Here is a 16345-nt window from a genome sequence, read left to right as displayed (position 1 = left end):
ACCCTTGTAACCAAGGTCATGAATATGCAACACAGCAAGCTGGGGTCAGGAATAGAGAACAGAGCAAAATAACTGACCATTAATGACACTAGACTCATGACTTGGGCCTCATTAGCTCTATGCTTTAACGGACTGAGCTCTTAAGTCACAGGCAGCCAACAGTTATAACAGACTTAGGGACCAAGTATGTGAATTCAGATTCTAAAATGCCCAATGGGATAAGATCATAGTTTTTGTGCTTTAGTTGTTTAAACCAAATTCAAGATGGTTTTTCTTTTTTTCTTTTTTTAATGCAGTTTATCTACTGAGCAATGTATTCTCTAAGCCACATTTTTTGGAAATTCTTGAGTCACCATTTTCCCCATTAATCCAAAAGTCAAGTGCAAAAGTAACTTTAATCAACACCCAACAGTAACCAGCAGCTTCTCATTGCTAGTTATGTGCTACATGTGCTGGGGTGGGGGACAGAGCAGAGAGCAGGTCTAAGACATCCATACAACAAGAGGCATTTAGCAGATTGCAGATGATTTAACTAGTCAGTTGAGGGATCTGTGGTCACAACGATAAGCTGCAATGGCAGGTTGGGGAGTGACTTAGTTTGCCTGAAGGGCAGAGTCAGTGAACGGCACAAATCTGTACCTTCACTGAGGTTCTTGATATGCAGAAAACTGGATCATAATGATAATTCAGAGAAATTGATGCTAATTATGGTTTACACCAAAGAATGGACCTCACCAGTTCGAACAGAATTAAGATCTACTTTGGTGACTGTGTGGTTTGGTTTTGAACCACAGTGAATAGCCTTTGTCCTGTCCACTGGAGCTGTGCCATCCAATACAGTAGCCACTACCCATGTTTGGCTATTTAAATCAAAATGAATTAAAATAAAAATTCAGTTCCTTTGTGTCACTAGCCACATTCAAGTCATCAATAGGCCTGATGGCTAGTGGCTACCATATTGGACAGTGTAGAACATTTCCATCAAAACGTTACAAAAAGTTTTATTGGATGGCACTATGAGAAATTTTAAAAAAAGAAAAGAATATTCATGTTTGTCTGGATCAAGAATCTTGAGGGTCCTCAAATTTTTTGTAATACCTCCATTATTCTTTGTTCATCCCAATGAGTTTGTCCCCTTCTGATCCATCCAGCATAGTCACCAAATTAGTTTCCTTATGTTACTTCTCTGCTCAAAAACCTTCAGAAACTCCCCAATGCCTGCAGGAGATAAAATGCAAAGCCTTTGTGCCTAGTATTCAAAGCCCTTCAACAATTTGTTGATCTACTTTTTCAGCATTACTTTTGTTATTCTACAAACATGAATTCTCTGCTTCAGACAAATTGCTTTACTCCCTGAACACACATTGTGCCTTCCCAACTCATTGCCTTTTCCATGCCATTCCCAGTGTCCAGCTGCCTGTCCATACCCTTACCACCCATCTAAATCCTACCAGTCCTTAATGCCCTGTCTAAATCACACATCTTTCAAACTTCTCTGATTATCCTAGTTCTAAATGATACTTCCTCTCTCCTGAATTCCTACATCTCTTACCCATTTCTATCTGATATTAACTTTTTGTGTATCTTACCTCCTCAACCAGAGAGTAGCAGGAGCTACCATCTTATACTCTTTGAACTTAGTATAGTACTTGACAATAAATGCCAGTAAATTATTTAATTGATTAGTGGTAAGCTCAATTCCTTACTGGTCTAGAGACGATATTAGAAGTGAATTTTCCCAAGAAGAGAGAAAAGGAAACGTAAGTCCTTTGCTTTAATACTGACCTACCACTGGAAACCAGTCTCCCTAGATTCGGTGGCAGGTCAATCTTCCTCTGGAACATACTGGACTGTTTCTACTTTGATCCCAACCTGTACCCTTCTGCAGCCCTGAGTAAGTATATACCTGGGTTGGTCCTTCCTTCTTCAGCCGTGCTCTCCCCATTTTCACATGACTGGATCCATTCCCTGCTTCCTGTATGGAGAAAATATGGCCAAGGCAAGTTGTAGTTGAAGAGAAAAACTGGGACTACTCCTGTCTAAGTCCAGTGAAGATGCTTCTTGAGTTTTATTCATTCTAAATAGAGACTCCGAGTCACTGGCTAATAAACCAACTTTAGGCATTACAATAGGATAACTGGATCATTTAGTCATGGGAAAGTTTTGCTTTGGGGAGAGTTTTCAAGCTGTACACCTGAGTATTGATGTACCCATTTCTTTTCACATTCTCCTCCGTAAACCAAAAGGACAGACAGAAATTTTGCCTTATTTCAGTGAAAGGCTTTGTTATGTTTATTGTTTTGACAAAGAAAACAGTTATTTCCCAAGAAAAGGACAATATTGTGGAATATTATTTGCCAGTTTACATGGCTATTTCTTTGGTGACTTAACCACACAGACTTATCTGTAAAATGGGTATAATAACAGCATACCTCAAGGGCTGCGTGAGGGTTACATGAGAGAAGAAAAAAATTAATTCACCGGTAAATAATAAAGACCTAGACAAATATAAGTTGTAGTCCTGTATAATATTTAAAATACCAATCAGCTAAATATGGCAAAGTCAGATGGAAGTCAGTTCAGAACCAGTCAGGGAATCCAGTGGGAAGACCCAGGAAGTTTTCCCATCTGTAAGTGCCCCCAACAGGCCAGTGCCCCGGGACAGTAAGCCCTCACAGCCTCAATCCCGCCACCACACCAAAGGAATGCTGCCGAGTCATCACTGTCTTCTAGAGCAGCCGAAGGGATCTGTGACTCAGAGAACTGATTTGTAGTTTCATGTTTCACTGCTCTAGCTCTCCTCTGCTACACAAAGTTTCATAGCTGCACCTGTTTCACACAAAGTTTGAAACCTAGGAAATGACCTCAAAACTGAATGGCAGCAAAATATAGAAGTCGTGCTTTATTTATTTTATTTTTTGTTTTTATTTTTTGTAAAAATACCAGTTTATTTCTCAAAGTATTGCTTTAACAATTTTTGTTTAATATTTTTATACAATTTTTAAAGGTTACTTTCCATTTACAGTTATAACAAAATACTGGCTGTATTCCCTGTGTTGTACAGTATGTTCTCAAGCCTATCTTACACCCAGTAATTTGTACCTCCTGCTCACCAACCTCTAAATGGCTCCTCTTTCCCACCCGCCTCCACTGGTAACCACTAGTTTGTAGAAGCCATGTTTTAAATGGCCTATTGATATCGTGATTCTAATAGAGGTTTTCAAGTCCTAAAGAAAAGTTGAGAACTTGTCAAAGCTACTCGGGACTTTGTACCTGTGGGAACTTTGTATTTTTGGGGTACCTTGAGGTTTGAGCATGCATTTCAATCTGCGTTTTGTAACCTACCCAAACTCATGTTGCTTGTAAACATTTGCTAGATGGCCAGCTAAGTTAGGGGGTGAGTTGTTGCTGAAGCCATGGGACAAGTTTTTCTTTCTTTGAAAGAGCACCGTGCTCTAAACAAGCCCAGCAGAAGAAGAGAACCAAATTTTTAGGAACCAGCCTGAAAGTTGCATAGTAAGAATGAAGATATAACCATGATTATTCTTTATTAGCATTTTGTAATGCCCTAAAAATTCTTCAGAATATTATGAAACAATTATAATTGTATAACTACATTTCCTTTCCTCTGTTTGTTACTCATCTCAAAAAATTCGTTTCTCTGATCTCTTCTGGGAGCAAGACAGGGAACCACTACTAGCCAGAAGAAGACATAAGTAAAGAAACTATGATAAGGCTTAACGACAGAAAAGTGTCAGCAATTTAAATGAAGGTCAAAGATTCCAAACAAGGTGTACAGATAAGGCCTAGCACAGAGAACAACTCAGGAAAACCAATCCCTAAATGGAATTGCAAAGTCCAGAGCAAAGTCATCTCAAAGATTTTCCACAGTCCCTTGGAAGCCTTGTGGATGAAAACATTCCTCTGCTCCCCTTAATATGATTAATCTTTGATTAAAATGTTTTCAAAGGTCAAAGGAAAGATCAGTCTAGTAAGATCCTAAAGTCTGCTCTGTCCTGAAATTGTACTTCTTGAAATTTAATTTCCTTATCTGAAAAATGGAAAAGGGGACCCAGATGGATTTTCTCTGGGTCTTCCCAGATTTTGAATTTTATGATTCTAAATATTTCGCTTGTGAATTTTGTGAGCATTCTTGTGCAGAATTTCCTAGTAACTAGGAGACCCTTGGAGATGTGGATATAAATAGAGCTAAGGTCATAGGGGACTTGACTCAAGAGTTCCATCTTTTTATAAACGGCAAAAATGAAAATCATGATAGAGTTCCTACTCTGTTGAATGATACTCAATTAAAATATTTAGAACAGACTAGGCCATGCCTACTCAAACTGATCAATTTTGACATTTATTTCCAAAAATTGCCAAAAACGATCAAAAGCTGGGTAGGGGACATTATTTCTTTACAAAGACCAGGAAAGTAACAATAGACGGGGAAAGTGAGCAATTTTGTTTGAGTGAGTCAGATTTTTTTTTTTTAATCATTTTCTTCTAAATCTTTGTATTCTTCAAAGAATGGAATAGAATACATACAAAGGAAAGCTTGGAGATAGGCCCCGCTATTTCGAAAGATGTTATTAATGTCCCATAATGATGATATTTCCTTAATTTAAAAATAAAAAGTGGGGACAATTCAAATGGAGAAAAGAAATTGTGATGTTGAAAGAAGAAACTGTACCTTCCACATTGTAGACTCTCAAAAAGTATTATTTGATTGATTTTCTTGGAACTCAAAAGACCCTTTCACATTTGGGTTCTTCTTTCTACCTCTGTCCTAACTGTTGTTCATTTATTCCTTCCATAAACCTTTACTGAACTCACGGCATGTAAAATGAAATTTACTAAGCACTGAGACTATAAGGATAAATTCGCTAGGCCCTGTCTTTAAGGAGCTCACAAGGTAATGAGCTAATTTGCTGACCACCAAAAAGGAGCAGATATATTCTGAAGACCAAGTGTGAAAATAATTGTAAAAGTAACTTTAAAAGCTTAAAGCACTATACGTAGAAACAGGTAAGCCTAAATATAATGACGCAGCTAAGTTATGGTCTAATTTCTTTGCTGCAGAATCAAATATTAGAGCTGGAAGGAAATCTGGAGATCATCTAATCCAATCCTCTCATCGGACAGAATAGAAAACTGAGGTCCTGAGAACAGAGAGACCTATCCAACAATTCCCAATTTGTTAGTGATATAGTCAGACCTCTTATCCTACATTATCTGACTTGATACAAAGGAGTCATGGCACTTATTTCCTATGCCGCACACAGTGCAAAAGAAATATGATGTATTGTCTCTTTGGGCAGGCGTTTTTATGGTGAGTTGCTCATTTGGAAGTTCAGATATTTGCTCATTTGGCAAACATCTTTGAGGATGACTACTAGCCGCCTACAGAAAGAAAACCACAGCTTTTCTCCTTTTTGAACAAGGCTTTGAGGAAAAGTTAAAGCAGCAGCAATAAACAGCAACTGGCAACTACAGCCTTAAATCAAAGAAAAACCTTTACATGGGTACAGTGTGGACACCACCACAGGTTGTAAAACCTCAGGAAAGACCATTAATAGCACAATCTTAGAAACAAGATGTGAATATAGACTAGTTCAATCACAAAAATCATTAGCTCATCCAAGCCCTATTGTGCCAAGTTACAGAGAGAGGATAAAACCACATTTAAATGAAACGGCAATTCTAAGAAATCCACGGGATTTCATTTTCTTAACTATATTCTTACAGTAGTGAAAGAACCAAGTAACATTTCCTCTCCGCCACTTTCTTTGCAGGACACATTGAAAACTATGTTCAGAGAAAACTTAGTTCCCTTAGTTCCTACACATTCCTTCAGTTATATAACAAAGTTCCCCCAAATGCTTGAGCCATCTCACAACTAACAGCATCAGGTCCGGAGATGGGGTGTTGCTATATAACAGGAAACACTGACTTGAGAGACAGACAACCTAGATTTTGTTCTGTGCCCTGCTCTTCAATCGCTATGTGACCGCAGGCGTGTCGACAGACCTTCCTGGGTCTCACGTTGCTCACGGTCCTATGAGGGATTAGAGGTACCTAAACAGACTATGCACTGGACCGACTACCGTACCGGCTCTGCCCGGTCTGACAGATGACTTCACTAAGCCTTGTCCTCTATCTAGCAGGGCCTTTTCTCAGAGATAACAGGGGCTTCCCATAGCGGAGGACAAGGAAGCTCCTCCTCGGGGTACCGAGGAGCTAACCAGCGGTTCTCGGGCATGTCATCTACCCTCATCCGTCCCGGGGCCCCAGGCCGGCTCCTGGCGCGTCCTTCTGGCCCCTTCTGCTCGGACCGGGCGGAAACCGAGCCCGCGGGACGAGATAAGGAAACCACAGGAGGGAAATGGAAACGAGCCCTTCTGAAACAAAAGTGCCCACAAGGGTGCTTCTTGGGCGGCTGGGCCTCCGCTCATAAACAGGAAGGGTCGCGTCGGAGGCAGAGCGAGTTAGGGTTTGGAGATCAAGGGAAGTTTTCTTATTTTCTCCAGTGGCAACTGGTTTCACCACAACGTGCAGGACGAACGGCAACGAGGGCGACCTCAACGAGCCAGGAGGCAGGTCGAGGGTTGTATGAGATCGCCCCTGGGAGGGCCACGAGCCACGGCCAAGGAATTTAGTATTGTTTTCAGGGAAACTCCTTGAACGCGTCGCTCCTAGAGAGGAAGAGAATCCAAAAACCTCGCGCCTAAACCTTTCAAGAGAGCGCGGGCGGGCGAGCGGGGCGGGGCGCGGGCCAAGGCACTATATCTCTCGGCGGAGGAGCACACGGCAAAGACCTTCCCACTCTTCCCAAACCGCGCTGCTCTGGAGCCGGTTGCCTAGTTGGCGCTGCCGAGGCTGCTTTCCTCGTTCAGTTTGACAAGGACGCTCTGATTGGCCAGCGCGACCCTGCAGTGTTTGGCCGGAAAGAGTCGAGACGCCTGATTGGCCGCGCTGCACCTGCAATGCGTCAAGCCGCGGTGGGCGTGGAGGGCTCCGCATGAACGGCGGCGGCTGGAGGGGCCACCGGCGGCCTTCTGGAAGGAGTGGCTCCGCCTATGGCCGCCATCTTTACTAGTGGCAGCGCGGCCGCCCCGGACGCAGAGGGGTTTTTCAAGGCGTTCTTGGGCCAGTAGAAAAAAGCTCTGCAAGGGAAGTTTTGGTGGGGGTTTCTTTTCCCTTTTTCCGTCGCGGTGGGTTGTTTTGTTTTTGCTTAGGTCCCAGGGAGGTGATGGGGGCAGAATTCGAGGGCTCGCGGCTCAGGGTAGAGTGACCACCCAGGAAGGAGGGGCGCTGACTGGAATTTTTGCTGCTGCTTCCCTAAAACCGCTGGGTCCTTAGTCTCTCGGGGAGCGCTGGATTGATTTGATTCCTCTCACTTTCTAGAAGCAAAAGGGAGATTTGCTTTCCGGGCATCTTGCTGGGGTTGGAAAGCAGTTCTGGAAAGCTCTCCCGCATACGTCATGGTTCTTGCTCACGCTGTGCGCGGTCCCGCCCGCACGGAATGCGGTTTTTGTCAGAGCTGTAAATCCAGCAGCCGTCTTGGAAACTATTCGGCTCCAGAGACAGTGGCCTGCAGGGCAAAACTGAGCTTGCCTGACAGACAAGCGATGAGACGTTGGTTGAAAAAAAAATTTGATCATATCAGTTTAGTTGCCTTTTTAGGCAACTGTTGTGTTTGTGTGTGCATCCGGTTTTCATTCCTTTCTGTTGTCCACCCCTTCGAAAAAGAAAAAAAAGCACCTCTTTTTTTTTTTTTTAACTGTATCAAAAGTGGTCGTTTTCAGGACTCCCTTCAGTGGATATGGGTGAAAGGAAAGAATATGTTCTTGGGTTAATTAGCGTTGGAGAAATGGGGAAAGAGCTGTGGTTGTCTTGGTTTAGCAGTGATGTCTTGGTTGGTTGGTTTGTTTTATTTGAGCAGCGTAGGTGCAAATTCGGTGGACTGTGGCTACCCAAAGGTGAATTCTGGAGCTACCTTGGTGTGGATGTTGTCATGGCTACAGGGAGAGGTAGTTGGTGAACTATGGGGTCAATAAACTCAGCAAGGGCAGGCCTTCCCCATGTATGAAGCCTTAGTAGTAACAACTACCGGGGTACGTGTACCGGAGTACGTGTACTCTTACCATTCCCGTCCGTGTCCAAGACTCCTGGATTGATTACTGCAGGCACACACGGGTCTGTATTGATTCCTCTATTGACAAATACAGGTGCAGTCACTGCCTGGTGTGGGTTTTTTGATGAGATGCTGCGTAGGGTACCATTTGCCGCACAATTTGATTGTAAGTTTCTTCTACTCTTACCTAATTCTACCGATTTTGAACATTTCATCATTGGCTTATTTATGACTTTTTCCTGTAGGCAAACCATCACTTTAACTTAGGGTGCCTGCTGCCTGAAACTAACACTCCATTTTACCGTGTATCAATATAAAGCGAGAGCACTGAGCTCAGGGACGTTGCAAAAGAAAGACAATTGCTGCTTTGCATAATCTCCATATAGCAACAAGCCTTCGTGCCTCTGTGGAACACACAGTAATTCAGTTTTCTTTGGCAGCTGCAGTGCTGGGAGTCGGCCACTTTGCTTGCTGTGTGAGGTAGAGCAAAGGACTAAATCTTCCAGAGCCTTGGTTTCTTCTGTAGTATGAAGAGCGTCAAGTCTATTTCACAGAGTCCTTGTGAGGATTGCATGAGATGGAGGTGTTCCAGCACTGTGTGAATTGTAGAACTATTGACATAACGATATTCAGTTACTAAAGCTTTTATTAATTGCCCATAACTGTCAGACCTTGTGAGAGGAAGCTTTTCTTTCAGAATTTCCTGCTTTGGTGCATGCTTAGCAGGTACAAGGTCCTGGGTTCAATCCCCAGTACCTCTGTTAAATAAAATAATAATAATAATAAATAAATAAACCTAATTACCCCCACAACAAAAACAAAATTTAAAAAAAAACAAGCAAAAAAAGATTTCCTACTTTGTGGGAAGAACAGATGGATTAAACTCAAATCCAAAATAAACCTTAACTGGCATAGTTTTTTTGTTAATGGAAGGCATAGCATTAATATAGCCTCATCAGCATGTACTGCTAAATTTGAGGGCCCTTAGGGTAACTGGCCCATCACAGTTTGCCTTGGTCTTTCCCGGTTTTAGCATTAAAGGCCCATGTCCTAGAAAGCCCCTCTGTCCCAGGCAAACCAGGATATTTGGTCACCCCTGGATTGTTTTCAGTGCCGCAGGATGGGGAGTGAACAGAATGGGAAATGAAGATTCCTACTGTATAGAGGCGATCAGGTTTCCCTGCTGCTGGAGGCTACTGGGCACAAGAAAACAGATGTCCTTGTGTAAGATAATTGTGGGCTGACACCTGAAACTTAGCATGTCCAGAGTCGAACATAATTTTATGTGTCTTTATTGTTCTTCCTTCTCTTAGTGTCCACACAGGGTTTTCTTTTTTTTCTTTGGAGGGGAGAGGGGAAACTAATTAGGTTTGTTTGTTTGTGTATTTAATGTAAGTGCTGGGAATTGAACCCAGGGCCTCATGCATGCTAAGCATGCACTCTACCACTGAATTATGCCCTTCCCTCAGGGTTTCTCTTTCTTTCTTTCTTTCTTTTTTTTTTAATATTTAAAAAGTTTCTTATTCTAATCTTTATTTCTCGTGAAGGCTCTACTAAACTTTTGGTCACTCCAGAGTGCAGAAGTTCTTTTTAATGCTGTGGACCTCTTTACCAGTCTGAGGAAGCCTAATACTGCTGTGGTTCATTGCCATATTCATAATTGAAGACTTGATACATTTCACTTAGAGACTGGTGAAAACAGATGTCCTACTCTTCCATCCCAGTTCATGGCCCCCTGCACTGTCTCCACGTAGGCCAGGTTCAGCACCGCACTCCTTCTCCATTGGCCTGTTGCAGTTGTCTTTCCACCCTGTCCCCATTTATATTCTTTCCCCTTTATGTTCCCACTGCCAACGCCCTAGTTCAAGACACTGCAGCTGTTTTCTTAACTACTGCAAAAGTCTTTATTGGTTTCCCACCCCTAGTTCTGTCCTGTGCCCAGCTGATGTGAAGTTCTTCTAAAGCACATATATGACTATAATTTCCCTCCCCAAACCTCCCATGTCCTCTAGGATTAAGTCTAGATTCCTTAGGAATTCCCTCAGGGCCTCCATAACCTGGCCTTTCATCCGGATAACATACTCCTTTGAATCTCCTAGATTTCAGCTATATGAATTGTTCTGTCTTTGTGCTTCTCCCCCTTCATTTTATTCACATTGCTCTCAGGGCCTAGATTTCTGATTTCCATCATCTCTGCATAACAAAGTTTTAACATCCGTAAAGGCTTACTTCAAGTACAAGACCTAAAATAACCTCTTGCTCCACTGAACTCCCTTAGGACTTTATTTCACCCTCTTCTGTTACCACATTCTACTTTTATTACGAGTATTTGATTACTCGTTCCATAGATGTTTGTCAAGTACCTGTTGTGAGTGCAGCCCTGTACCAGGGGCCGTGGGGATATAAAATAAAACTGATTAGCACCTGGGTTTTTAAAGGACTTATATTTTGGGTTGGGAGAGAATGTGAACCTATGTAACTTTTTTTTCAAGGTGGAAGAACACAAGTGTTTTAGGAGTCCAGAGGGAGAACTCACTCTGCTAGAGGGATCAGAGAAAGCTTTGTGGAGGATGTGGCATCCAAGCTAGCTTGGAGGATCAGTGACTTACATGGATGTACACAGGGAAGGCATTCCACACAGAGGAAATACTGGGAACAAAGCAACCAGGCTGAAAAGACAGTGTATGTTGGGGCGGGGGAAGAAGTTTAGTCTATTAAGGGGCCTCATGGGAGACAGGCTGGTAGTGGTTGGTTAAGGCTAGATAGAGAATGGCCACATATTCTAGGCCAGAAGATAAGACTATCTGGTATGCATGGAATCCAGTGAAGAGTTTTGACAGGAGACTGACAAAATCAAAGGTGAGTTAGGAATAACTATGTGGCAGCAAAGAGGGAAGTGAATTTTGCAGGGAGGGAGAGAGACTATAGACAAGGAGACTAATGAAAGCAGTAGCAATAAGAATCTCAGCAAATGTTTATTGAGCATGTCCAACGTTCCATGTGGCATCTTAGCTTGCAATCTCTGATTTATAGCTTGTGAAAACTCTTATTTTTCACTCCTTACAAATAAGGAAACTTAAGGTTAGAGAGGAGAAATAACTTGTGCAGCTTCATCCATGGTGACAGAGCTGGAAGTGGAACCCATTTATTTGCCTGCAGTAGTTGGTCCACGAATTAGCCTTAATCTGAATGTGCTGGCAGTGGAATTAGAGAAGATAGAAGAAATGATACTCTTCGTAAGTTACAGTATTTTGAGGTGAAAGTTTGAGGTGAAAAATAAAAAAGCAACAAATACCACCATGGTTGGACTGAATTCCTGGACTGTCTTCTGCAGTAATTGGTCTCATCATGTATCTCCTACATATTTTTCTATAGTAAAGAAATAAGATACCAGTAAGCAAAATATGTTGCTACAGTTTTTTCATACTTTACAAAAACTCATAATACTGAAAGGGGAAGGGGTATAGATACTATCTGGGCTTGACCTTCTGCTTAGATTCCTCAGAAACCTCACAGAAGAAAAGTGCCAACAACAGTGGCCTTGAGGTGTACCAAGTTATGCTTCCAAATATTTCTGTTTCCAGGAGGAGGGTATAGCTCAGTGGTAGAGTGCATGCTTAGCATGCATGAGATCCTGGGTTCAATCCCCAGTACCACCATTAAACTAAATAAGTAAATAAACCTAATTACACCCCCCCCCCAAAAAAAACCAAAAACAAACAAGAAAAACCAAATATTTCTGTATATCTAAATATCCTTATTAGGCATGTTTGCTGACTGTGAACTAGAATTTTTCAAGGCATTCACCTTCAGATGAAAGATCTTGCTTAAAGATACTGAATGGTTTCAGGGCACTGGAAGAGTGATTTTCCGATGCTCCAGTCAAGTCAGCAATCTCCGCCCCTACCTCAGCCCACCCCAGAAAAAAGTAGCAATAAGGAGGAAGCGCTTAGTGAGCATGCCCTTCAAGAGCACTGGATTGCTTTGCGTTCCCCTTGGTACTCTATTCACAATCACCGAAGACTGTTAAAAAGAAGGGCAGGGAGGGCGAAGTTTCCTTTATTCTAATCCCTTCTATTCCACCCCTCCCTACCCTCTATACTGTGGTCTTTCCCCAGTTATAGATGGAAAAATTAAACCCTGTGTATGTCAGAATCCTTCAAACCAAGGAAAGGCTTTTCATCTTCAAAAGTTCTCATATACATTTTATAATATACTGGCTACCTTTTCCCCTTTGCTAATGTTCTTCCATCATTTTGTGTGTTTTATCATTCTGATTAAATCTTAAGTTCCTTAAAAACAGAAATTACCTTTGAAAAAAAGCTTCCCACCACCTGCACCATTGTCCTTCATAGTCACTCAGTCTTGATTTGTCATTTTTCTCCCTCTTTGTTTTGATTTATCTTTTCTAGTCAACAGTTATCTCTGATGACAGCATTGAAAACTTTGGTGATACTCCAGAAAAAAGTTATTCATTCAAGATTCATTTAACAATGTTTATTCACTCTGTATGTCAGATACCTTTGAATGTGAGTGCTGATTAGTCTCTCCTGGGGTCATGGTTATTAGTGGTTTTTTGGGTCATCAACACCTTTGAGAGTCTAACAGAAGCCATAGAAACGTCCCAGAAGAACATATGTGAAATAATTATGTAACTCCTATCATAGAGTCCAGACTTTCAGACTCAATCAAAACCAAAACAAGAGACATTAAAAAAAATCTGAAAATCTTGTTCAGTGTGATGTCTTTAGACTTTACCAGTATGTGATCTGTCTATTTAGATGATAACTGTATATATAGGCATTCATATGTAGTTGGTCAACCATATACATAGTACTAAGGGAACTATATAAAAGTTCAACACTTGAACTTTTTGTTGTTTTTAATCATATAGCTTTAAAGCAAAAAAAAAAAAGGCCATCATTTTCCTAGTAGAATTTGGAGGGCAAAATACATTATAGCATTGTTTTTTCATTAAGGTAAGAGTTCTAATTCTTCACTGATACAAACATTTTTCAAGTTATAATAAGTAATATTGGTAAACCTAGTCTTTGAAAATTTTAAGTTCTGGTCTCTCTGGTTTAAGTTTTGTGCCACCTGAAATATGTAAAGTCAACTAAGAACTGGTGTAAATGAGATTTTTCACAGAACATTTTCTTGTGAGATTTAGTACAACTGATGTTTTGATCAACATTGTTTTAGTATCTTGAAAAAACATTTATTTTCATTGAACAGAATGAGTAGTAATTGCATGAGTTGAGTTATTGTCAGAACAGTTTACCACTGGGTGTTTTCGTATTCCTCCCTTTGTGCTACTCTTACTAATTAATGTCAGCATTTGCTAAATTTTATTGCAGAAAGACTGATATAGAGGAACCCTGCCATCTGGAACCTGAGATTTATGAATTTGTGTAAAACTTGATGTTTAAAAGGTGCAGAAAGGGAACAAAAGCTGTCATTAGAGAATTTCCTCTCTATGTGAATAATTAATGATAATGTAACTGGATACCAAACTGAATTGACAAACGTCTACAACTTTTTACTTCTACCTGGAAACTTGTTGCAATGATTATTATTTCAGTAAGATAAGGCTGTTGATTCCCCAAAAGGATGTGATTTTAAATGGGTTTTAGGAATCCAGTATAGCTGATTTCTTTGTTGTTAGATAAAGTCTACTTTAAATGGTAAAATGATCTGATTACAACATAAAGACTCTTCTACCCATAAAGAAGACTATGTAGGTGGTATGAGCATCATCAGTATCATCAGTGAGCATTACTGAGGTTCTCACCTGCCTGGGCAAGGCACTCTGGGAGTACCGTGCTCGTGCTTGCGTGGAATTACACGTAGCTCTACCCTCTAGGTTCTCCCAGCTAAACTGTAACCCACATGCAGGCAGGGACCATGTTTTTATTTATGTTTTTTTGTTGTTATATTTGCTTACATCTTCAATACTTACAACCAAGTCTGGCACATAATAGTTGCTAAATAAATATATGTTGAACATCTGAATTAACAACTATTACAATAGTTGGAGAGAAAGAAAGTTAAATGAAAGAAGGAAAGCTTCTATTTTGTAATGTAGCTTTTAAAATGGAAAATATTACATGTTATTCTCAAAACACCTTTATTGTGTGCTATTTGATACAAATAAAATTACGTATGGTAAATGTAAATTATTAAACATAATATGGAGCCCCAGTGAACTCACTACCTATTCAAATAACTAGAAAATTACTAGTACTGTGGAAAATAACTTGTATACTCCCCAATGTCGTCCTCCTGCCTTCCCCTCCACCCAAACTGCATTCTCAGTTCAGGAGTATTCTAACTTTGAGACATGTAAATCAGAAGGAAGGATTTACAGAAGACAAATGTATGTAATTCTTTATTAAGTGGTTGAAAAATACATTTGTTAACAGTCATATGGAAGGTCACTTATTACAGGCTCTGAATGCCATCAAAAAATAGTAAACAGGGTTACTTCTAAGTGCCAAATCCTGGTGACATTCAGAACAGTCTACCTATGCCCTCAGAGAAGGCACATATTAGAGTTCATTTTTTTGTTTTGTTTTACCTTTCCATCCTTCTATAATGTAAAATGATTTTTAAAATGTCTTTTCTTTTGGAAATTTAAATTGCTTTTCTATTTGTCATATATGTTTTCTATTTCACAGCCTCAAAACTGTCTTTAATCATTTAAGGTATATTTTCACATAGATTCTTAGTGAAACTCTTCCTGTGAGTTGTCTGTGAAGAGATTTTAACTTATAACACTGGCTACAGTTAAAGATTTACTAAAGCAGAAAATAAAAATAAGCCATGAACAGAAAGGCATTATAGCAACATTTATCTTATCAAATAAGAATATTCTTACACCAGTGTTTACTAGGAGTATCTTTTTATTCAATACACAATAATAGTGTATTATGTCTAGAATCATAAACTCAAATTCCAGAGAAATGTAGTGTTGTAAATGAACAGGGTCTCTCCCCAGGAAATTCTGGCCTTCCCATTAATCTTTCTACACGTGGTTTCTGTTGTAGTTCTGTATGCAGCCATCAAACAAGTTCTCTTCCTGATTTCTTTCTTTAACTTTTATTTTGACATAATTTCACACTTACAGAAAAATTCCAAGAATAATACAAAGAATCCCCACATACCCTTCATTTTCCAAATGTTAACATTTACCACACGGGTGCATTCACACATTTTCTCTTATGCTCTCTCTCTCGTGGCAAACATGATTCCCCTTTGTCCCTAAACCTTTCAGTGTACAATTCTGGACGTAAGGTCATTCTGTTACATAACTGTAGTACAGTTATCAGAATCAGGAAAAGGACATAATGTCATTGTTCAATATTGTCCAATCTATAGTCTTTATTCAAAACTTGCAAATTGTCCCAATACTGCTCTTTACAGCAAAGTAGAATCCCAGATCATGCATTGCATTCAGGCATCATGTCTCTAGTCTCATGTAATATGGAATCCTTCCTCAGTCTGTCTGTTTTTCACAACATTGACTAATTTACTGATTTCTAACCAATATGCTGAGATTTTTTAAGGAAGTAAGTATATTTCAAGTAACTGAATTAATCACTGTCAGAATATATAGAAAAAAGGTTTAGGTGGTAATTATATTACATTCATTAAAAAATCTTGCCAAAGGGATGGTAGAGCAAAGGGTGAGAAAAAGTCATTTAGAATTCTAGACTTTCTCCCCCATTTCAACCAAATGCACTCTTTTTTACATATGAGAAAGTAGAAAGCAGACCAAGACAGATTAGATAATTGGTCAAAAGTCCTCCAGCTCTCCTTCCTGGACCTCTGTACTTTTCTCTGTAGCATATAATGCTTAATGGAATAAAGTCAGTATAAAACTCTCAAAGTACTACTTTTTTTTTTATTAATTCCATCAACTATTTTGTTTGCCAATAAGGATTCTGCCAACCAGTTGTCTCTATCTGTTACATATTTATCCTATATGATGGTTGTATAATAGTTGATATTTGATTTATATTATAATGTTTATAATGTAATGCTTGTCATATATAGAAGTTAAATTTATCTTAGAACCATCTACACTGTATTTAGGCAGTAGTGGGACAATCTGTTAAGGACACAAGTGTAACATGACATTGTGTACTTCACAGAAGACAGGGTGGACTCTGGGCTGTGTTCTGAAAGAGAGGGGTCTTTTAACCAGAT

Source organism: Camelus dromedarius, chromosome 5, assembly GCF_036321535.1.
Source record: "Camelus dromedarius isolate mCamDro1 chromosome 5, mCamDro1.pat, whole genome shotgun sequence".
NCBI lineage: Eukaryota > Metazoa > Chordata > Mammalia > Artiodactyla > Camelidae > Camelus > Camelus dromedarius.
This window is presented reverse-complemented; position numbering follows the sequence as displayed.